Source organism: Eumetopias jubatus, unplaced genomic scaffold, assembly GCF_037043125.1.
Source record: "Eumetopias jubatus isolate StellerSeaLion01/CBP00866 unplaced genomic scaffold, mEumJub1_p1.0 scaffold_1, whole genome shotgun sequence".
In the NCBI taxonomy this organism is placed as follows: domain Eukaryota; kingdom Metazoa; phylum Chordata; class Mammalia; order Carnivora; family Otariidae; genus Eumetopias; species Eumetopias jubatus.
This window is the reverse complement of record NW_028274807.1, coordinates 135842965-135868544: the sequence shown is the minus strand read 5'-3', so window position 1 is coordinate 135868544 and position 25580 is coordinate 135842965. Positions and strand designations below refer to the sequence as shown.

Here is a 25580-nt window from a genome sequence, read left to right as displayed (position 1 = left end):
CTCCATTCAGTATGTGCCCTCTTTAATACCCATCACCAGGCTAACCCATCCCCCCACCCCCTCCCCTCTAGAACCCTCAGTTTGTTTATCAGAGTCCATAGTCTCTCTTGGTTTGTCTCCCCCTCTGGTTTCCCCCCCCTTCATTTTTTCCTTCCTACTATCTTCTTCTTTTTTTTTTTAACATGTAATGTATAATTAGTTTCAGAGGTACAGGTCTGTGATTCAACAGTCTTACACAATTCACAGCGCTCACCATAGCACATACCCTCCCCAATGTCTATCACCCAGCCACCCCATCTCTTCCACTCCCCACCACTCCAGCAGCCCTCAGTTTGTTTCCTGAGATTAAGAATTCCTCATATCAGCGAGATCATATAATACATGTCTTTCTCTGATTGACTTATTTCACTCAGCATAATACCCAACAGTTCCATCCATGTCATTGCAAATGGCAAGATTTCATTCCTTTTGATGGCTGCATAATACTCCATTGTATCATTTTTTAGAGCAGTTTTCGGTTCCCAGTAAAATTGAGGGGAAGGTTCAGAGATTTTCCATATACCTCCTGCCCCCACACATGCTAGACTTCCCCCATTATCAACATCCCCCAACATAGTGCTACATTTGTTATAATTGGTGAACCTATACTGACGCATCATAATTACCCAAAGTCCATAGTTTACATTGTTTTTCACTCTTGATGTTATATATGCTATTGGTTCAGAAAAATGTATAGTGAATGACATGTATCCATTATTATGGTGTCATGCAGAGTATTTTTATTTTTATTTTTTTAAATGTTTTAAAAAGATTTTATTTATTTATTTAACAGAGAGAGACACAGCGAGAGAGGGAATATGAACAGGGGGAGAGGGAGAGGGAGAAGCAGGCTTCCTGCCGAGCAGGGAGCCCAATGCGGGGCTAAATCCCAGGACCCTGGGACCATGACCTGAGCCGAAGGCAGATGCTTAATGACTGAGCCACCCAGGTGCCCCATACAGAGTATTTTTAATGCCCTGAAAATCCTCTAGTTTTATTTAAGAAATTCTCCTATGAGCAGTAAAGCATTTCTTTTATTAATCTCAATAAATATACTCATCTTTTTAATATTCTAGTGACAAAAACAGGAAATTCATATAAAATATTTTTACATATTGGAATATGACAGTTATCCCCACAAAAAGTCTGGTGTGACTGTTTGAATTGCAGGCCAACCTAGCAGCTTTTATCATGAAGTGTCAACTGTACTTCAAAGAACAACTGACAAACTATGATTATTATTAATACATTGGTAATTGTCAGAATGAAGTGAACTTACCATTTCAAGGAAACTAACTCTCGGTATTTCCTGCCAATGATAAAATTCAAGTTTTCAAGAGAGAATTAGAATTTTGGAAAACTTGAATCTGCCACCACGAGTTAGACAGTTTCCTGATTCTTAATGATTTTTCTGATGAGCTCAGTTCTGATTTTAACAAATGATATTTAAGTATACACACACACACACACACACACACACACACACACACACACACACACACTATACAGTGAAATGCACCAAAATTTGGAAGATCAATATAACTCAGTAAACCAGTATTTTCTAAATGAGCTACACATGTTATAAAATCATGCATGATTTACCAAAGTGTAAGATAGACTCTTTATGTATTGATAATATTTCAGAAACCATATAGCAACTAAGCTTTACAAACTATCCATGTTGAGATCTATTGTGGTATCAAAGAATAATATCCACAATTTTTTGGAAAAAGACTTTAAAACCTCCTTCCTTGTCCAACCATATGCCTTCAGGAGACAGGCTTTTCTTTCTACTTCAAGCAGAGCAATACAGTATAACAGATCGAGTACCAAAACAAAGAGACTGGCATAATTATAAAACAATGCCACTCTTCTCCCTAATTTTATTTTTGTTTTGGTAAATATATTTTTCGTATAACATGTTATGTATTTTAACATGCAATGGGATTATAATTGTTCTTTTAAAATGAATTAATATGTTTAATTTCTCTACATTTTCATTTCTGATATGGCAAGTAACAATAGACATGACTCATATAAATAAAATCTTTTTGGTATTTTCAATATTTTTAAAAAAAATTTATTTTTAAGTAATCTCTACACCCAACATGGGGCTCAAACTCACAACCCCGAGATCAAGAGTTGCATGCTCCACTGACTGAGGCAGCCAGGCGCCTCAAGAGATTTTCAATAATTTTTAAGAGTATAAAGGAGTCTTGAGACCAAAAAGTTGAACTACAGTTGGTCAAAGTAGTTTAAATCTGTTCTTAGATCCCTTTTAGGTGGGGGAATACTTTGAGTTCTTTCCAGAGAAACACCCCCTTTTTTGTCATTCTTTTAAAAGAACAAGTTTAGTTGTAAAAGCAAAATATTTTTCATGATACTATACAGAGTATATTGTGAATCTTTTCCGAAATAGCAAGAAAAATATTTGTTTCACAACTTAACTTTTGAACCAAGCTCCATTTAAGTATTCACAAATACTGACTTGAGAAAATTGAGCAGGAGTCTTTTTTATCTTACTCTTCCTAATTGAATGTTACATATATGTGGCTGCATTGGCAATTTCTTTTCTTTTCTTCTTCTTCTTTTTTTTTTTTTTTGGTATGTCCCCTCCCTTTTAGAGCAAATGTTACTTCTAACATTTATAGCTTTTTCACATAGTAGACCCCAAGGCTTGAAAAACAAATTGTTCTAATTAACTTTCTTTGGCAAAGTTTTCCCTAGACAGACTAAAAATAATCTGCTTTAGTTAGAAAGAGTAAACCTTTCCCCTACCCTGAACTACAAACTCATCAGTTTACTTGATATCCTGTTGTACTTCTACAGGAAACAGCACTGAGTCTCTCTAACACCTCTCCTTCATGAATATAACTATTTTATTCTTAAATAGTGCTATCTAGCCTCAACTAATTAAAAAAGATTAAATGCAATGTAAAATATTTTGCAGTATTTGCTGACCTGTTTTTCTTTTGCAAACATCAATAGAAAGTGACTTGGTACCAAAGTATGTGATCTTGAGATGATCACTGGGAATTTTATATTTCTTTAGCATTTCAAATCAGTTCTCTGATTCAAACCTGGTAAGAATTAGAGTCAGTGTAACAACAGTCCTATTCTCCACTCATTTACTCTATTAGATATATGTTTCAGTCTTTACAGAATTCACTGTTTAGAAGAGAAGACTGATTTACATAGATATGTGATTATAAACATGCATGTACATAGTGATTAATGCAATATATAAATTGTGTGCAAAATTCAGATACAGCACAAAGGACAAGTGATTTATTCTTTTGGGGATTGGAGGGATATTTGGAATGCCTTCACTGAAGATGCTATATCTTAGCATCATCTAGAAAGATGAATAGAAATTTGGTAGGAAAATATGTATAATGTGGATATTTTATTCAGAGATATAATGTTTGTAGAGATCTTAGAAATATGAACCAATATCTTTACATGTTGATTCACAGGTTCCTCTGTATTAATGAAGCAACAGTTACTGAATGAGGCTTGGACAAGAAATAGGGCTGAGAAGCAGAGTAAGACCAGATTAGGGAAGAGTTTGCCTACATGTACTTTATCCTGCAAGTACATGTAAGTCATAGAAGAGTTTAAAGAGAGGAGTGACTGAGTGAGAAAATTGAAGTTAGCACTACAGAAAAGAACACTGGAGGGGGAAATGGCTGCAGTAGTCCAGAGTGCAGAGGAAGACTGTCTGAATTGAGAAAGTAGCAGTATGAGCGAAAAGGGTGAAATAGATTTAAAAGGGGTTTTGGAAGGGAGATTGACAGGACTCCATTTATACATCCTTTACTCAGTTGCTTGGCAGGATTTATCCTGCTTGCTTTATCTTCCTTCATCTCCAACATATATGAGCCTCTTAGAATATGTAGACTTAGATGAGAACTGCATCTGAAATCCTAGAAAAAACCTACATTGAAAATGAGAGTATAATAGAATGTCACAGACTAGAGGAGACAGAGGAGAAATCACCAGGGAGATAGAAGGGGAAATGACAATACAATTCCAGTTAAGGGACAAGAAAGTTTAAGACATATTGGGCAATTGCACAAAATACAGAGAGGTCTACTGTGATGATTGAAAGATGTTCGTAGCTTTGTAGCATTTCTGAGAGTGGTAAGGTCTAGTGGTGCTTTAATCTGAGAAATGTAAAGGAATAGAAGATGTTCATAGTTGGAGTATAGAATTGAAAGATTCTATTAAAGGACAGAAGACACGAACACAGATAGAAGCTGAGCTAAGGAGTTTGTCAAAAGAGATCGAAAATACAGACACAAGTTTTCCCCTGCTGGTGCTAAGAAGCCTATTGACTATGATCTGGAAATTGCCTTTGGAAACTGGGAGGAAGCTTACTGAGGTCATGGCATTTTAATCTCATGAGTCTTCTGTGTGGTCTTGAAATACATCACTGTTTCTGCTTCCCCAGGAATTTTATTCTTCCTTCTGACTGGAAAACACCTGAGGTCTCAAGTCATGGATAACTTTTTCTCAAAGAAATTTTTTTAACCTGAATAATATTCTTTGTCCATATGAACCCATTTTTTAACTCTTCTGGATCACAAAATGTGCCATTCACATTTACTTGTGTTAAGTCTGTCTTCACTAAGGAAATGTAAACCCCATGAAGATGGCACTGTTTTTGATTGATCACATAAGTCCAAGATTAGTGACAAAAATTGATGTTGCAGAAGATAGTCATTAAATATTAGTGGAATGAATACATATATAAAGAGGGCAACAGGAAATTTTGGTTATAGAAATATGGTCTTAAAAGACAGTAGGCTAATCACTTACCAAGACAACTACCACAATATAAACAATAATAACAGTAGAGGTTATGTGACAGGCAGTGTAATATTACCATCTCATTTGTAGAAAGAAGGAAATTATATTATAAATTATATATATTATATATTATATTGCTACCTCATGACTCATACCCACATAGATTCTAATAGAAGTATACAGTCCAGTTGGGGAATAATTATCTGAAATCTGACTCTGTGAAGAGAAACTCAAAACAAAGATTGATAAATTCTTATTTTATGATTATTAATCATTACAGGTGGCAATAATCAAAAGCTTCCCCCATTAACAAAGTTCACATGTAACTGATAAAGCATAAAAACTAGTTGTGATATGCTGGGAAGACTTATTAATAATGGAAGCATTCCTGCTAAGCAATAAGGTAAACATGAGTCCCAATTAGGGGAAAAACAAAACAAAACAAAAAACGAGTTAAGGATATGAAATTGAAACTCTCAGGAAAAAAAATAGAAACTAGTAGTAAACATGCTTATGAAATCTTATGACTTCTCAAGGGAATGAACATTAAATGGTTAAGGAAATATGAACTTCTCTTAACAGAATGTTGTTTTTTTTTTTTTTTTTTTTAGTGTGATGCTATAGTATTTTTACAGACTGAAGATAGGCATGTAGGACCGTAAAGTGATATCACCATTTTGGCAACTAATTGGCAATATGCATCCAAAACTCTTTGACAAAACAATTTTGCAAGAATTTTTTTAAAATAAATAAATGAAAGTTTACAAAGAGATACATATTCAATAATATTTACATAGCCTTACTACGAATAGAAAAAAAGAAAAGAACTGCTACAAATGTTAAGTTAAATGAGGTATTTAGAGAAATTATTTCATATCTACAGGATGAAATATACCCTAAAGTAAAACAACATTATATACATGTCTATTTATTGATGCCCACATTATATAAAGGAAAGAGAAAATATAGGTTTTAAAAACACTCTGATAATTTCCATTGTGTGGGAGAAAATCTTATATGATTATAGAATCAGTGTCAGCATTGATTTGCCTCAGGACGTTGGTGATTACAAAATTTGTTTTTGCTTATTGTATTTTTGCTTATATGGTAAATAAAGTTTACTTGTGTATTTAGAAAATGATATGTATCTTATAATAAAAGGTGTGAGGAAGTAGAAAAACAAATAACCTTAGTATAAGCACAGAAGAGGCTTGCTAAGTCAAAGAAAACTCACAGACTTAGTACTTTTAAAAAAAATTATTGTTATGTTAATCACCATACATTACATCATTAGTTTTTGATGTAATGTTCCATGATTCATTGTTTGTGCATAACACCCAGTGCTCTACGCAGAATGTGCCCTCTTTAATACCCATCACCGGGTTAACCCATCCCCCACCCCCCTCCCCTCTAGAACCCTCAGTTTGTTTTTCAGAGTCCATCGTCTCTCATGGTTCGTCTCCCCCTCCGATTTCCCCTCCCTTCATTCTTCCCCTCCTACTATCTTCTTTTTCTTTTTTCTTATTGTTTGTATTTCTTCAGTGTTGGTTGTGATCTCTCCTCTTTCATTCATGATTTTATTTATTTGGGTCCTTTCTCTTTTCTTTTTGATAAGTCTGTCCAAGGCTTTATCTATCTTATTAATTATTTCAAAGAACTAGTTCCTAGTTTCATTGATCTGTTCTACCGTTCTTTTGGTTTCTATTTCATTGATTTCTGCTCTAATCTTTATTAATTCTGTTCTCCTGCTGAGTTTAGGCTTTATTTGCTGTTCTTTCTCCAACTCCTTTAGGTGTAGGGTTAGGATGTGTATTTGAGCATTCTTGTTTCTTGAGACAGGCTTGTATTACTCTATACTTCCCTCTTAGGACTGCCTTTGCTGCATCCCAAAGGTTTTGAACAACTCTGTTTTCATTTTCATTTGTTTCCATGATTTTTTAAAATTCTTTAATTTCCTGGTTGACTCATTCATTCTTTAATAGGATGCTCTATAACCTCCATGTATTTGAGTTCTTTCCAAATTGCCTCTTGTGATTGAGTTCAAGTTTCAAAGCATAGTGGCCTGAAAATATGCAGGTAATGATCCCTATCTTTTGGTACCAGTTGAGACCTGATTTGTGACCCAGTATTGATCTATTCTGGAGAATGTTCCATGTGCACTCAAGGAGAATGTGTATTCTTTTGCTTTAAGATGGAATGCTCTAAATATATTTGTGAAGTCCATCTGATCCAGTGTGTCATTTAAAGCCTTTATTTCCTTGTTGATCTTCTGCTTAGATGATCTGTCTATTACAGTGAGGGGGGTGTTAAAGTCCCCTAGTCTTATAGTATTATTATCAATATGTTTCTTTAATTTTGTTATTAATTGGTTTATATAATTGGTTGCTCCCATGTTAGGGCCATAAACATTTACGATTGTTAGATCTTCTTGTTGGATAGACCCTTTAATTATGATATAGTGTCCTTCATCATCTTTTATTACAGTCTTTGGTTTAAAATTTACTTTGTCTGATATAAGGATTGCTGCCCTAGTTTTCTTTTGATGTCCATTAGCATGATAAGTGGTTTTCCACCCCCTCACTTTCAATCTGGAGGTGTCTTTGTGTCTAAAATGAGTCTCTTGCAGACAGCATATTGATGGGTCTTGCTTTTTAATCCAATCTGATAACCTATGTCTTTTGATTGGGGCAATTAACCCATTTATATTCAGAGTAGCTATTGAAAGATATGAATTTGGTGTCATTGTATTCCCTGTAAAGTCACTGTTTCTGTGTATTTTCTCTGTTCCTTTCTGGTCTATGTTACTTTTGGGCTCTCTCTTTGCTTAAAGGATCCCCTTTAATATTTCTTGCAGGGCTGTTTTAATGATCACAAATTCTTTTAGTTTCTTTTTATCCTGGAAGCTTTTTATCTCTCCTTCGATTTTGAATAACAGCCTCGCTGGATAAAGTATTCTTGGCTGAATATTTTTTCTCATTTAGCAGCCTGAGTATATCAGGCCTTTATGGCCTGCCAGGTCTCTGTGGATAAATCTTTTGCCAGTCTGATATTTCTACCCTTTAGGTTATGAACCTCTCGTCCCGAACTGTTTTCAGGATTTTCTCTTTGTCTCAGATTTGCAAGTTTCACTATTATATGTTGGGGTGTTAGCCTATTTTTATTGATTTTGAGGGGGGATTCTCTGTACCTCCTGGACTTGAATGCCTGTTACCTTCCCCAGATTAGAGAAGTTCTCAGCTATAATTTGCTCCAATATACCTTCTGCCCCCCACCTTTCCTCTCCTTGTGGGATCCCAATTATTCTAGTATTATTTCACCTTATGATATCACTTATCTCTCAAATTCTCCCCTTGTGATCCATTAGTTTTTTTTTTTTTATCTTTTTCTCAGCTTCTTTATTTTCCATTATTTGGTCTTCTATATCACTACTTCTCTCTTCTTCCTCATTTATCCTAGCAGTTATAGCCTACATTTTTGATTGCATCTCATTGATAGCCTTTTTGATTTTGACTTGGTTAGATTTTAATTTTTTTATTTTTCCAGAAAGGGATTCTCTAGTGTCTTCTATGCTTTATTTCATGCCCAGCTACTATCTTTATAATTGTTATTCTGAACTCTAGTTCTGACATCTTACTTATGTCCATACTGATTAGGTCCCCCTGGCTGTCGGTACTGCCTCTTGTTCTCTTTTTTGAGGTGAGTTTTTCCATCTTGTCATTCTGTCCAGAGAAGAATAGATGAACAAGAGAACAAAACTGTAAAATGGCAACAATGACCCCAGAGAAATATACACTAAACAAATCAGAAGAGACCTGAAACAAAAACAAACAAAAAAGAAAATTAAAAAAAAAAAGAGAGAGAGAGAGAATATAGTCAGACAGGTGAACAGAACAGAGCAGTACACTGGATCCTGTGTGTGTTTTGGTCTGCTTGTTAGAAAACTAGATTCCAAAATTGTAAAGAACTAAAACTTATGTATATACAAAAATAAAATTAAATACAATGAAAGGGTAAAATGTAACTGTAAAAAATGAAAATTAAAAGACAAAACAAACAAAATATAAACAGGTAAACAGAACAGAGCAATACACTGTGTCCTGGGTATATTTTGGTTTGTTGGTTAGAAGAAACTACATCCCAAAAATGTAAAGAAAGAACACACACATACATATATATATATATCCCTGGGTGGAATTGCACCCCCTTGTCATGGGGCCAGGCTAATTAAGCGGCTGGGGATTACCGTATGTGGCTTTTGTTCCCTGAAGGCTTTCTGAGCTGCTTTAGAGAATGAGAATGAAAATGGCAGCCTCCCGACCTCCAGCCCCAGACTGAAAGCTAGCCCCCCTTCCCACTCCTCAGTGTCCCCTCAGGGAAAAACAGTCAATCACTCCTGTCTCCCTGGTCTCTGTCCGTACTCTGTGCTCCCCCAGCCTTTGACCTGGCATTTTTATCTCAGGTACGTGATCCTGCTTCAAGTCTCCAAGCCCTGCAGATTCCTGTGGTGTGCACTCATGAAGTGCCTCCCCGGGGGAGAAAGGGAGGTCTCTCCACAGTTCTGCTGCTTGCTGGGCCCCTGCTTGGGAACGGTCACCTGACCCTGCAGTGGTTCACGGTTTATGGCCACACCACGCTGAATGCCCACCCCTGGGCTCACTGATGCCAGCTGGCTTCCCTGCTCTGTTGCCTGAGAGCTCTTCCACACTCAGGCACCCCTGGTCTTCCTGTAATCCCAGGGATCCTGAGACCACACTGTCCCACCTAGGATTTGGCCCTGCTTCACCATCAGTGCACCTTTCAGGCAGGGACGTCCCTCACTGGAGCAGACCTCTAAAAGTTCTGATTTTGCACTCCACTGCTATATTACTTTCCAGTAGCTGGCTTTTGGAGGATACCTCCCCCTGTGGTTTAACTTCCAATATATCACCTTGGATTCACTTCACCATAGCTCCTACTTTACAGAAAGTGGTTGCTTTTCTATTTGTAGAATTTCAGTAATTCTTTTCTTAGATCTCAGGTTGAGTTCACAGGTGTTCAGAATGACTTGATAGCTATCTAGCTGAACTTCTGGGACCAGACAAAACTAAGGTGTCCTACCCCTCTGCCATCTTGGAAAGTCAATTTAATTCTTTCTTATGGCTGCGTAATATTTCACTGTGTGTGTGTATTGTATCTTCTTTACCCATTCATCCATTGATGGATACCTGGGTTGCTTCCATAGTTTGAAAATAATGCTGCAGTAAACACAGGGGTGCATATACCTTTTCAAATTAGTGTGTTCATATTCTTTAGGTAAATACCCAGGAGTGGAATTATTGGATCATATGGTAATGCTATTTTTAATTTTTTGAGGAGTCCCCACTGGAAAACTCTATAGTCTTTATACCTGAAGATTTGGCTGGTTAATGAGAAAATGCTTTTATAACTTAAATTGCTAAGATTTTGAAATCAAAGTTGAAATTCAAAACTATGAACCAGTCCACTGCTCTCTTGATTATAACTAACCTTATGGTTTTAATTACAATAAATTCTGTAAGTTTTTACATCACTGTCTTAGTTCTCTTTCCCAGTCTACCACCAAGATTCAACAATTATTTCCAACAACGTACTGGACAACATGGGTGGTCCCCCAACACCAAAACTTAACATTTTCCTGCCCTTTAATGTGACTTTTTTACATGAGTATTCTTTATATCAGTTACTGTTACCATAGTCTATCCATTTCCCTAGGGTAGAAGATGGATATTTGTCCATGACATTTCCTTCCTTGTCTTCCAGCATCTCATCACTTATCGAATTCCTTTGCTCTTCAATTTAGGTTCACACTGTGACACCACAATCATCTTCTTGCAAATAGATTTTACTGTGTCATGCTGGGACTTAATCATTTGTACTTCCTGATATCTATAGAGTAAAAAATAAACCCTTTAGCCTGGAGTGAGAGACCTTTTTATGGTCTTGGCCAATGTGCCTCTTGGTTTTTGTTTCTATGTTATCAACTCAAAAGAACACCTGTGCTTTAATCACACTAAACTCATTAAGCTTACTCAAGTCCCTATGTGCAAACGTGATGTCTTTTTCCTGTAATGCTCTTCTCCATTTTTAAAAAATCTCTTGGATGCCCGTGAATAATCCTTCAATATCCAGGGTAAGTTTTCTGCCTTCCTCAGCTACACAGATATTGTTAGTGAAATGAGATGATATGTTAAATAGTCAGCAGAAACCTCAGCACCTAATAATCCCTGAATAAATGGGCATCACTTTTAATAACAGTTTTTTTTTCATCTTTGCTCCTATGGATTCTGTTTATACCTTTATCATATCATTTACTTTGTGATGTAATGATACACTTAAACACATCCATCCACCTCCACTAAGATTTATAAAGGCATGAGCTGCATCTTAGGCTTCTTTCTGTTGGGTTTATTTCCCCATAGCACAGTGACCCCTTCCTCTTTTCTGATTAAATAAATGAATATCAAATAAATTTCCAATGGAGGAAACTCAGCATATTGGTATAAAATCTAATTACTAGTATTCTTCCCTTCAATTTACCTTTACAAAGATGGACTGAAACACCTGCTAAGAAAGCATACAATTGTTTAAACTTTCCTAAGTCAGTATTTTGAAATTCTGAAGCCAATAATATAATATCACAGTCTAAAGTTCACATCCAAATGGAGGAAAACAAATATCTTTAGTTTTGGAAATATATCACTCTCTTTCTCTTTTTTCCCTTAATTCTTTATTCTTATTTTATTGATTTGAATTCAGTTGCATTTCAATTGCAGTTTTTAAATAACATTTATTGAATTGTTAACATGTGCCAGGTACTAAGCTAAGCACATTACAAGTGTTATCCCTTCAATCTTGACTGCAGTCCTAGGATGTAAATCTCATAAGCTCCATTTTACAAAGGACGGAATTGAACTTTAAAGAGGCTGTGTGAATTTCCCCAGTCCATGCAACATCTGAGTAACAGGGAACTAAAAATAGTATCTATAGGATGCTGGGCGCAAACCCTGAACCATTGTTCTATTCATTTCATTGTTTATATAGAGTTAGGTCTATGATAGTAGCTCTCAGTGGAGATGGGTGGTGATTTTGCCCTGCAGAAGGTATTTGACAGTGTCTGGACACAATTTTGGTTCATACCACTGAGAGTAGGGGTGCTGCTGACAGTGGGTAGAGGGCAGAGATCCTGGCCAATGATAGAGCCCAAGACAGCTCTCTAAAATAAAGTATTATCTGTTTCAAATCAGTAGTGGTAAAGTTGAAAAACCCTGGTCTAAAGTAAAGGCAGAAAAATTTAAATTATGGAGACCCCCTCAGAAAATTCCCATATAGAGAAATGTGTGAGGAAGGGGTTGTACTAATCAAGCCTGGCAATGTATGGTACTAAATTTTACCTTACATGTGGTAATATATGTTTATTTTTGTGGAAGACAAATGTTATCATGGAAATATAATGCTGTTGTGCTTATTTCTCTTATAGAACTTAAAACAAGAGAAACTCTTTTTAAATTGTTCAGTGAAGAATGATTATAGTTGACATTTGTGTAAAGGTGATAGTTAAGAAGGAATATTTAGTTTTACATATGTACTTTAAAATATCAGATTTTCAGTGCTCATTAATTGTGGTCTTGGTTATTTTAGCAAATGGATATCAGTAAAAATTTTTTTAATTTGGTGTAAACTTTGTCTTAATCTGAGTTTAATATTGAAATTGCACGTGGATCAGTAGTTGAACACATTTTTAGGTTTGATATTTTCATTTTGCTGAAGTGAAAGTGGTTACGTGGCCTTTGCTCTGATCCCAAGATTTATGCATTAAAGGTCTTTAGATGGGTAAATAGGTATGGAAACCCATTTTCCTGAAGTGGTTGGTAGAGTTTCAAGGTATAATTAGGAAAGTTCTTTGGGTTTTTGGATTCCATGAATTAAGGTTTTCTTGGCAAGAAGGATTCAACTTTAAAATGACTAGGCACCCACAAATTCACACTGGAACTCTCCACTGACAGAACATTTTGCCTTTTGCTCACTTGGTCACTGTTCTGTTTTTGCAATATTCTTTAAATACTTTGTAGCCAGGACTGGCTTCAAACGCTTGTAACCAGCGTGTATGAAGCAGTGGCAAAGGGCCATGTGCTTTGGAGGCCCCACCCCATGCTTTGTTTAATCCTCTTTTCTCAACATTTTGAAATTCTTAATTTTTCTTTTTAAGATTTTATTTATTTATTTGAGAGAGAGAGAGCATGGGCAGGGGGAGGGGGAGAAGCAGAGAGCATGAGCAGGGGGGAGGGGAAGAGGGAGAAGCAGCCTCCCTGCTGAGTGGGGAGTCAGACACGGGGCTCGATCCTGGGACTCTGCATCATGACCTGAGCCGGAGGCAGACAGTTAACCAACTGAGCCACCCAGGTGCCCCTTGAAATTCTAAACTTTTGAACCAAGGGCCCACATTTTCATTTTGTCCTGGGTTCCCATATTTTATAGCTGGTTCTGTATAGCAAGTACATTCTGATTACATATTATTAAGTTGAACATGCAGAGTTTTGGGGGCAATATTCCCATACACTCCTAAAGGATCAATTAAAAGGGAAGTCATTCCAATCTGAATAAATGACATTTATTTTTTTTTCCAGGAAAAAAAAAAAGGGGGAAGAGAAAGGTAGCCTAGAAAGGGCAGTAATTAGGAATATACCTGCCTGCAAAAAGTCATCAGTACACTCCATGTATGCTAAAATCTAAATCGATAAATCCATTTTAGTACCCTTATTAAAATAAGAATTAAAAAATTAAAGGCCTTTTACAATTAAAAAAGAACATGATACAATCCACTCAGGGAATATAAGAAAGTATTTTATAAAGATGTTTTCTTCTTTTTTAAATTGTATCATATGATTGTATAACTCTGTGTTTTGCTATATGTAAATACAATTTGGGGAAAATAAGTTTATTATATCCTTGGCTTGTTCCTTCCAAAATTACAAATTTGGGAGTGAATATTTGTAAACACATAGAAATTTAACTGTGCAATATGAACGCTGAGATTTGTTTTTTGGCAGAAGTTAGTCTCCATCCCATGTACTTGCTCTGGATAATTTGGAAAATAGCCCCCTGAGAGAAAATTTGGTGCCCAGTTAGCTAGAAGGGGTGATCAATATCCTTATAGACTATGTGGCAGAGAGGCTTCTTTGCAGAAGGGAAAAGCTGACATGGCATATACATCCCTCCCTTGTTTCAGGTAGACTCTACTGGACCTAGGTATAAATAGAGTCAACACTATTTTAGCTTCTGCCATTTAGAAACTGAGGATCAGCATAATTTCAAATAATGCACATTTGCACATTTCTCAGAGCTTTGAAAGGGTTTGTCAGAAACTATTGCCGTTGCTCTTATTTATGGATTTATGTCTAGTGTATCTCCATTCTAGAAATTCCCAGCATAACAAATCAGTCTGCTGACCTCATCCCTTGCCATTTGTGAAAATGTGGGTGAACATAGTGGGTATTTATTTTGTTTTCAAAGAATAAACAAACAAAAAGCTGAGTCAGACTAATAGATACAGAGAACAAACTGATGGTTGCCAGAAGGAAGAGGAGGTAGGGAGATGGGCAAAATGGGTAAAAGGGAGTGGGAGATAGAGGCTGCCAGTTATGGATTGAATAAATCATGGGGATAAAAGGCACAGTGCAGGGAATATAGTCATTGGTTTTATAATAACATTGTATGGTGACAGATGGTAGCTACACTTGTGGTGACCAGAGCATAACATATAGTTATTGAATCGCTATGTTGTACACCTGACACTAATGTAACATTGTATGCCAACTGTACTCAAAAAATAAATAAATAAAAGAATCCACCATAGGGAAATGACAGTCTCTTCAATAAATGTTGCTGGGAAGACTGCATATCCACATGTAAAAGAATGAAATTGGATCCTTATCTTATACCATAAACAAAAACTAACTTGAAATGGATTAGAGAGTTAAATATGAAATCTGAAACTATCAAACTCCTAGAGATGATTCTTTGGGGGGATATGAAACTAAAAGCGTAGGCAACGAAAACAAAAATAAACAAGTGGGATTACATCAAATTAAAAAGTTTCTGGAGTTATCTACTTCTAAATGATTTCTCTACTCACGTGAAGGGTGGCTAGGTTGGAGTATCTGCCAGAGAATTTACAGATGACCTCTCCCAGTGGCTTCTTCCACCTCTCTCAGCCTGGCAGATGCCTTCCAAGAGGAAGCATCTAAGAGAGACTGGTATAGTCACATAACCTTCCTGACCTCACCTGAAGAGTAGAGCATCACTTCTACTTCTACCTGTTGTACAGGTCACAGCAGTCACTGCTGAGCTTCAAGTGAAGATCCATAACTGCTCCTAATTTTATTGTTTCCATTCCCTCTTCCTGCCCCAAATACCATTTTAAACTATGAAATCTACACGGCAGTTGTCTCTACCGCCCTTTCCTTAGAGTTCAGAGCTTTCCTAAGTGGTGTCCAGGTCGTGATTACTTAGACTAGCACTGAAGCTTTGGATGCCTGAAACCCCAGCCATAACAAAGAAGGGAGTACCTGTAAAGAGCATTGTGATGAAGAACTCCACTCTTCAGTTTTCATGGGAGGCACAGAAAAGACTTTGCAGTCCCCTTTTAAAATGTCCACAAGTAGGAATTAACTCCTGCTATAGAGTTCAGGAAGAGGAGACCGAAGAAGGTTGAACAATTTGCCCAAGTTCACAGAGCAAGTAAATGACAATACCAGAATCCAAATCCAAAATCCTGTGCCTCCTAAAGAGTAATGCCAGTTGAAAGAGGCTCAGTTTCTATTACTTTTCATAACTGTGATCCTAATTGTACACATATAATTGTGTGATTTTTTAAATGTTCTGTCTCCCACTTCAACACCTCATGAAAAGTTGAAGAGTATGTTTATCTTCTTCCCTATATTCCCAAAGTACATATTAAGAGCTCAATAAATATTTGTTGAATGAATGAAGGAATGGAAATTCAATTTCATCAGGCTTGGATAAAGCTTAGCTTCTCTTTCCATACATCTGTATGGTCCTATAAAGGACATGTGGTCATTATGTCCCTTGTAGGTAACTGGCAATTGTTGGATTTCTCTCCCATTACACAGTGAACGATTTCACTAGAATAACCTTCATTATGCTGGGATGCTTTATGTTGAGATTTGCCCGATTCCAGGAAACAGAATCTTCAGAGAGAAAGTTTTTATAGTTAATGAACCAGTGCATCAGCTTGACAGAGGACTATGAAACAATTTTGTCACTTTTTGGAGACTTAAAACTCATGCTTTTTGTGAGCTTATTTTTATAGAGTATACAGTAAAATTCTTGTTTTCTATACATATACTCTGAAATCCATGGGAAATTTGCCTTGCCAACTGTCATATTAGAAAATTGTGAAAATTTTGGTGTATAAATAGCAATCTGTTAAATATTGGAAAATATATCAAGTAAGCTTAACCTGTGTGATTTTCAAGAATAATACTGGTTCCCAAAACATCTCTGACAAATCTTCATCAGCATATGCATTTTTTAATATCTCATATTTTTCATTGATGCAATTGTTGGTGTAGGTTATATGGAGCTTAACAATTTTTCATGTGATTTAAAAATATGGTTTTAAAGCTTATTATATCTCCATGCTACAGGCCACTTTCTCCTAACTTTCAGTTAAATTTTTAGACTTAATTTAAGGAAAAAAATGTTTCTGGTTTTATAATTAGCTAAGAAATTATTTTTTCTACCAATCAGTAACTTAATATGTTAAATAATCAGCACTCTGAAGGACAACAAAAATGGGAAATAAAACTGCATTTTTGTGCTTTCCGCCCGTGGACGCCGCAGAGTAAGCATCGTTAAAGTCTCCCCTCCCACCGCCGTCATGTCTAAGTCAGAGTCTCCCAAAGAGCCTGAACAGCTGCGGAAGCTCTTCATCGGAGGTTTGAGCTTTGAAACAACCGATGAGAGTCTGAGGAGCCATTTTGAGCAATGGGGAACGCTTAGGGACTGTGTGGTAATGAGAGATCCAAACGCCAAGCGCTCCAGAGGCTTTGGGTTTGTCACGTATGCCACTGTGGAGGAGGTGGATGCAGCCATGAACGCAAGGCCACACAAGGTGGATGGAAGAGTTGTGGAACCAAAGAGAGCTGTCTCAAGAGAAGATTCTCAAAGACCTGGTGCCCACTTAACTGTGAAAAAGATTTTTGTTGGTGGCATTAAAGAAGACACTGAAGAACATCATCTAAGAGATTATTTTGAACAGTATGGGAAAATTGAAGTGATCGAGATCATGACTGACTGAGGCAGTAGCAAAAAGAGAGGTTTTGCTTTTGTAACATTTGATGACCATGACTCTGTAGACAAGATTGTCATTCAAAAATACCATACTGTGAATGGCCACAACTGTGAAGTAAGGAGAGCCCTCTCTAAGCAAGAGGTGGCTAGTGCTTCATCCAGCCAAAGAGGTCGAAGTGGTTCTGGAAACTTTGGTGGTGGTCGTGGAGGTGGTTTTGGTGGGAATGACAACTTTGGTCGTGGAGGGAACTTCAGTGGTCGAGGTGGCTTTGGCGGCAGTCGAGGTGGTGGTGGAGATGGTGGCCGTGGGGATGACTATAACGGATTTGGTAATGATGGAAGCAACTTTGGAGGTGGCAGAAGCTCTAATGATTTTGGCAATTACAACAATCAATCCTCAAATTTTGGACCCATGAAAGGAGGAAATTTTGGAGGCAGAAACTCTGGCCCCTATGGTGGTGGAGGCCGATACTTTGCCAAACCACGAAACCAAGGTGGCTATGGTGGTTCCAGCAGCAGCAGTAGCTAGGGCAGTGGCAGAAGGTTTTAATTACTGCCAGGAAACAAAGCTTAGCAGGAGAGGAGAGCCAGAGAAGTGACAGGGAAGCTACAGGTTACAACAGATTTGTGAACTCAGCCAAGCACAGTGGGGGCAGGGCCTAGCTGCTGCAAAGAAGACATGTTTTAGACAATACTCATGTGTATGGGCAAAAAACTCGAGGACTGTATTTGTGACTAATTGTATAACAGGTTATTTTAGTTTCTGTTCTGTGGAAAGTGTAAAGCATTCCAACAAAGGGTTTTGATGTAGATTTTTTTTTTTTTTTTTGCACCCATGCTCTTGACTGCTAAATGTAATAGTCTGATCATGACGCTAAATAAATGGTGTCTTTTTTTAAATGTGCTGTGTAAAGTTAGTCTACTCTGAAGCCATCTTGGAATACTACCCCAACAGTGTGAAGTTAGAATTCCTTCAGGGTGATGACAGGTTCCATTCGAAATTGATTTGCAACCTGCTTGGGCACAGAAGCCGTTGTCTCCACAAACCTTGGTGTAGTTGAACTGACAGTTAATGTGTTGTGACTTGGAGTTCACCATTAAAAGGGTCACCCAAGCAAAGTCCTGGAGTTTATTTGGTTATTAATATGATTGTTGGCACATCCTATGCAGTATATCTAAATTGAATTATGGTATCAGATAAAATTATAGATGGGATTAAAGCTTGTGTATCATCCATTATCATGTGTAATCAATAAACGATTTAATATTCTCTTAAAAACTGCATTTTTGTGACCCAAGGTAATTGATTAAAATAACCAATATAGTTCTACTTCCTGATACCCAGCAATTCAAAATCTAACAGAACAGAAAGGACAAATGAAACTCTGTAATATAAATAAAACTTTGTGAATGTATAAATGAAATTGTGTGTGTATGTATGTGTGTGAATAAACGGAACTGGGTCTGTATTAATTTAATAGTGTGACTTGTGTATATGCATATGATTGACAAAAAGGTGCAATGATGTATGCTGCAAATATATATAAACAGAGGCTGTCAGTTCTGGAAAAAATAAGTTAACCTTAATGATCACAGGATGTCGAAGGAAGCACAGTCATGGTTTATCAGAAAAAGTGAAAGAAAAGAAAAGCTTGAAAATAGGAGTGTTTAAAACAGAATGAGAGAATTGGTAGAGTCTCTCACAAAGTCATTTCTGAAAGGATTTTCTCTTTTTCCTATTTTCATTATAGGATTAAAAAATGCAATAATCTTTTCCCCCTTTGATCATATAAAAATGAAAGCTACTGAAAGCTTTTTGTTTGAATGATTTAGTGTGCATGTCAGGCAATTGAGATACTAACCTCAAATTTTATATCCTAAAGTTAACTACCCTCTAGTGCATTTTAGTTAGTTTTGTAACAAAGTCAGTTCTAGGTTTGAAGTGAGAGAAAATGTATCTTTGGAGTTCATCAGTGTGGTTCAGAGTATGGTTCTTACTTGTCAGTTGAGTTTCCTTTGGCAAATGTGTCTATGTGGTTTATTAGTTTTTATTTATTTTATTTTTTTAAAGACTCTAAATTCCTATTCATGTAAAAGCAGCACATTGTGCTAAAATGTATAATAGAATTAGGCAAAACTGTAAGCTCAAATTCATTTTCTTTTTTTTTAAAGGTATTTATTTATTTATTTGACAGAGAGAGAGAGACAGTGAGAGAGGGAACACAAGCAGGGGGAGTGGGAGAGGGAGAAGCAGGCTTCCCGCTGAGCAGGGAGCCCGACGCGGGGCTTGATCTCAGGACTCTGGGATCATGACCTGAGCTGAAGGCAGACCCTTAATGACTGAGCCACCCAGTTGCCCCTCTGTGTGGTTTTTAAATTAATGTTTTCTGGTAGTAAGGAAGGTGTTTATAACCCACAAGGTGAACTATTTCAGCTATGGCAGGTAAAATGCTTAAGAATGGACAGAGGTCAGCAAAAAGGCACATTTAGTCCTATGTGAATATTAAGGACTGAAAAGGAATTTTGCTAATAGCCATGGAAAGGCATAGATCCGACTGAGACATATTCAAGAGAAAGACATAGAGTTAGATTTGAAAATAAATATATTTCTTCTTGTGTGAGCCTTTAGAATAATTGTAATCAAATGCTTGAATGAAACTTTACATTTAAAACATTCTCTCATTATCCATGGTTTTATGAATATGGTCCTAGTATCTATTATGCTATCAAAATCCCCTGGCCAAATGTTGTGTGTCAGAAAATAAAAGTAGTGGTAGGCTGGCTTCATGGCACTGTCACTATCCCTGAGCTTGGTTGGAACTGAGACTTCATAAGGAGCTCAGATTGAGCCAGGACACTTAAATCCAAACTACTTTGCAGATTGTCCTGGAAATGATTCAGAGTGATTATTACTTGATTAGAGTGGTTCTACATGTCACCTTCAATCACAGTTCCTTCCAATTTGTGGCAAATTCAGAAAGCTTGTCATCCTCCTGATAAGCCAGGTAGGACTAAATGTTTTCCACACTGACTGACAAATATTTAAAGAGAAAACGAACAATTTGCTAAAGCACTTTCTTCTCTACAGTTTTCACTAAACACTTGGTAGTTGCTGTGTAGCACATATCTATCTGTCATCTATAGTTGCAAGCTGTTAAAGCTAAAACAAATTTGCCATTTTGAAATTAAGATGCTTTCACCAGGTGGTTTTCAAATGCTGATTAATGAAAATAAAAGAGGAAGTATACTCTCGAATTTTTTTGTTGTTGTTGCTTACCCTGTTTTTGCAAAATCAAATAGCTGAGTCATATTCCACTGCTTCTAAATATTTAGTAACACACTGGTTTCTATAGAATTTGCTTCAGTGAAGCCAACAGTATGCTTCCCTTGGAATGCAGAAATCACAATTCTACCAACCTCAGGACACATGTCATCTAGTAAGAATGTTGAGGCCAAAGTGGTGGTGAAAAAAATCAAGATATAAATCCCATCTCTATTTACTGTGACACCTCTTTAATAAAAAATATCAAGAGTAACCTGAAAACAAAGTAAAAAAAATAAAGTTACTAAAATTAATCCATTTATTGTTTAGAATTTCTCCTCAAACTCTGGAACCTTAGTTTCCTTGAATGCAATATACAGTAAGTATTAGCTCAGGATGCCATAATAGAATACCATAGACTGAGTGGTTTAAACAACATATATTTATTTCTCCCCATTCTGGAGGTTGGGAAGTCCAAGATTAAGGTGTGGCAGATCCAGTGTCTGCTGCAGCCTGCTTCATGGCTTGCGCATGGTCAGCCTCTTCTTGTATCCTACAGGTGGAGAGCATGGTGAGAGCAAAACCTTATGTCTCTCGGATTCCATTAATGGGAACTCCACCCTCATGACCTAATTACTTTCCAAAGTCCTCACCTCCTAATACCATCACACTGGGAGTTAGGATTTCCACATAGCAATCTTAGGGGTGTCACAAACCTTTAGTCTGTAACACAGTATTTCTAGCTTGCCCATGAGTTAGGATTGAAAAACAGAGAACATCTTCTATTCACTTTCAAGTCATTTCCTCAGCAATTTTAATGTAAGTGGAGACAAGAAGAATTAAGATAGGCCATTTTGGACCTGGGATATGCCAAGGTCACAGTTCCTCAAGCATAACTTTTGAAAATCACAGCTGATATTGAGACCTTGCAAGATTTGACAGACTGATATTTATTCATCTGGGCACATGCTTGGCCAAGTTGTACAGCAGGTGCGCTAAAAAATTTATCCCTCCTAAAATTACCTAAAAAATAATAGCTGTACCTAGAATGTTTTTAGTCTTTGCTATTACTTTTAAATATGCCTACAGGGCATGAAATACCTATATTTGGAGGATCCCATGAAATAGTAAATTCAGCATAGAGTTATAGACTGTGAAGTCATTTGTATTTAAGGGGTATTAAACACACTTTGCAACCTATCCTATTTCAAATTTATCAATTGTACTTTGGGAGCTGATGTGCCTGAAAGGGACATTAAATATTAATCATTCTAAGCCTCTCATTTTAGATTTTATGGTCCTAATTCAAAGTAGTTAAGGGTTTCACTTTGATTGGAGTATTTGTTAAAAGCAAAAGATAAAGAAAAAATCGAGCTCTTGGATTGATAAGAATATACCTAGTATTTATTATACTTTTCTGCTTCTGCTATTTTCAACTTTTTTCATTTCCACTTGTCTGGTATCACTTTACTTCAAAGCTAAGTAAGGAATATCTCTTGAAACTCTCCAAAGATTAACACAATTTCAAGTTAAATCACTTCACAAGTCTTAGGCAGTTATAACAAAGCAACACATTGTGGCAAACCACAGGTATTGTAAACCCTAGAGCAAAAGTTTAATAATGGTTAATTTATTTCTTCCCTTAGGAAGGTTGTTGCTCAGAGTATTAACACACTTTGGAACTGTAGATTTTGTAGAAGTTTGTTGGCTTCATGGAAAAATAAAAAAAGATCTCGAGATTTTTCAATAACTTTCTTTGTTCTGGTGAGGAGTGTTAAGTTATTGAAGAGATTTACTCAGTGAAAGATTGGCTGTTGTCATGAACTATAAATTTGTCATTATTATCAGAAATATTTAACGGTTGTATTTCAGAGATGCTCTTACCCATCTTCTGAGCTTAAGTTTCATACTTTGAACTGTTGATTGAATGCCTCATTTGATGGAGGGCTGAGCTCCAAGGTCAAAGTTCTGAACATCTCCCCTGAAACCCAAACCCAGTTCTTCACCCACTTGTGCATTCCTGGTAACAGTGTCATTGTTTTGCTAGGCTTAAAATTTTCCAGCTGCTTTGCCCTCTTCTGTTTCAAACAATCCAGTTAGCCACATTGGTTAGCTTGTTTTTGCCTTTCATGTACTCTGAAACCTTTTGATTTTCATTTCCATTTCCCCAAACTGACTGGAGCAATGATATATGGCATTTCTCATGTCATAGCAGTAGACTAATTTCTCTCCCTGTTCTCTAACTCAATCTGCCTTTCAATACACTTTAACATCTTATTCTCCTGCTCAGAAGTCTTCAATGGTTCCCTATTGCTATATAACTGTATATTTTTAGCTTGGAAGTCAGAAATAGATTGATTTTCCTAATATCAAACCCTTCAAATCTAACCCTTGACAACTTCCTGTTCCTCTTTTCAAAATATTTGGCTTCGATAATTAAGATCATGCCTATTTACTGATCTATAGCATGGCCACAAGGTCTATATACATAGGCAATGTTTGACATATCTAACCACGTTAAGTGACCACTTAATGCCTGTGTGTGTGTGTGATGGTTAGGGAAAGGAAGCCTGCTTTGAGTGATTTGAAAGGTTGACAGACCACCTAGTATTTCCAGTAATGAGGGACTCTTTGGATGATAATTTCCAGAGCTGGATTGGATGATGTGGCCAAGTGGAATGGCATGTTGGCTTATCTGATTCGAAGGAAGCTTCTTGATTTATTCCACACAATAATGTTACAGACCCACATTTATGTAGTGAAGAAATACAAATTACAGATACACACGCAAGGATTGATGGAAATACACAACCTCACTGCAGTTTTCTGGGACATAGCAGGAGACTATGCACATTGCTAATGAGGGACAATGTATTAAACATAGTATGTAATGTCACTGAATTTATTATGTAATTTGATATAATATAGCTAAATGATTTTAATGCATATTTTCCTGGTTTCCCAGACATTTTGCCTACCCTGTAGAATGTTCTTTCTCTGACACAATTATAACATTTCTTTAATTTTTTTTCTCTGTCTCCAGGTTGGTTTCTTTCATAAAATCTTTCCATGTAACTCACCCTGGAATAATTTGCTGAACTTCCACAGAATTTATTGTTTTGTCTGTGGTGAGATATTTGCAAGTATTACTTAGCAAAAGTGGTGTTCTTCTTATCAGTTTTAATTCATTTCTTCACTTTTACCCCCAAACATCCCCTTCTTCCACACCTTGCTTAGGGAATTAGACATAAGTGTTCAAGTTCTTTTCCAGATGTTAGTCATTGTGGAACCACAGAATTTAAATCATGTAAGTATATTCTTAGCATATAAGTATAAATGCTGATGGCTTGGGTGTAAAAAAGAAATGTGTGTACATTTGAAACATGAGTTCTCCTTTTTCTTGGACTGGTTGATATTCTGTGGGCTGGAGAAGGGAAAGAGATGATGTGGACAAGAGAGCAATTAGAAGCTTCCCTGAACTTTTACCTCACTATCATCCTAAGTGGGCTCTCCCTTTTTAAGCAGGTGGTTTATTACCTAGCGACCACTGGGAGGCATGAGGCCAATTTATACCTTGATATTTTTCTTAGCAGATTGTTTTTTGAGCAAAATCTTTGTCCCAGTGGCCAAGAATCTAGTATGATGCTTCTCAAATCATATGTAGTGAAAGACCAGATTGTGTGTGTGTGTCTATTTAAAGTTTTCATTTCCAATCAACTGCAGACTGATATTTTATAAAACAATAAAAATTACTAGAAAAATGGGATAAAAAAAGATATTCAAAAAAATCAAGTCCAAATATCTTGTAAGAATCAACAGCTATAACATTATTCATTCAAATTACTATGGAAGTTTTTTTAAATATTAGAATGTCTAGGTTTATTTCACTGGAGCTAGTAACAAACAGTGTCCAGACCAGCACTCATCTGTGGACCGTACTTGGAGTAACACTGTTCTAGTTAGTCTCTACAGTTAAGTGTGGAGCTGGAGCAACCAGAGGTGGTAGGGAACTGAGAAAGCTACCACTCACCACACTTGAATAACTATACATCTGGGAGGGGCTGGGCAGGCTGGCTAATTGAAACAACCTGGTATCTCTCCCTGCCCTGAAACAGTGGTCTAGCAAATGCTTTACTCCCCCATCCTCTTCTCTCCTCCCATCTCTTCATGGGAAGTCCATCCTATTGTGGTCTTAAAAATTGTTTTAAAAAATGGGGTACCTGGGTGGGTCAGTCAGTTGAACGTCTAACTCTTGGTTTCGGCTCGGGTCATGATCTCAGGGTTGTGAGATGGAGCCCTGTATTGGGCTCTGCACTGGGCATGGAGCATGCTTATGATTCTCTCTCTTCCTTTTCCTCTGCCCCCTCCCCGCTGCTGCTCATGCACACACTCTCTTTCTAAAAACAAAAGAAAACAAAATAATTATTTTAAAAATATATTAATATTTATTCTTCTAAGTTTGCACTTTATTTTCCCCCAAAGATCTTAAGATTCTTGGGGTTAGATGGTAAATTTTATTTTTCTTTGCATTTCCCAATTTTCTAGTTCAATGTCTTACATAATTGCCTGTAATAATTTATTTGTTCTCATTAAGCAAAAATGCCAATCCATTCCAAAGAAAACATAGGAAGACTTGCATTGTTTAAATAAGTTATAATAGTCCTTAAAGGTTGTTTTTGGTATTCTGGATTGTCTCATGCATATTTGGGTCAAGTTATTTATTTAGGTTAGCAGAGAAATAAGAGGTCAAAAGGAACCTTGATGTTTCTAAATGTTAGTTTGTTTCCTCATCTACAAAGCAGACCTAAGAGCAGTTTTCCTTCTAGGTTATTTTGAAGGTTAAATACTACTTACAAAGCACCTAAAATACACTTTGTACGCAACAGTTACCCAAAGTATTACTTGTCCACCTGTTAGTAGTGAGAATTTTAATGCTTTGCTCTTGTTGCAACCAGTATATAATACAGGATTGCTGGAAAAATGGTTTTTTCCCTTTATATATTGATTGCATGCACACAAACATAGCTATTTAATGGAAGAAAATAGTTCTTAAAATCTTAATTCTAGCTTTAAGGAGAGACACAACTAGTTAATGAAAATGATAATATATATGTCTTCCCTTTATTTTTAGTGCCAA

At 36.6% G+C, this 25580-nt stretch overlaps 1 protein-coding gene and 1 pseudogene across 1 annotated transcript in view; both read left to right on the top strand.

Moving 5' to 3' along the window:
- Positions 1–25580, top strand: part of ZNF385D (zinc finger protein 385D) — an 859807-nt gene that overhangs the window by 111548 nt on the left and 722679 nt on the right. The gene's annotated exons all lie outside the window — the stretch shown is intronic.
- LOC148165063 (heterogeneous nuclear ribonucleoprotein A1-like) lies at positions 16731–17979 on the top strand (annotated as a pseudogene).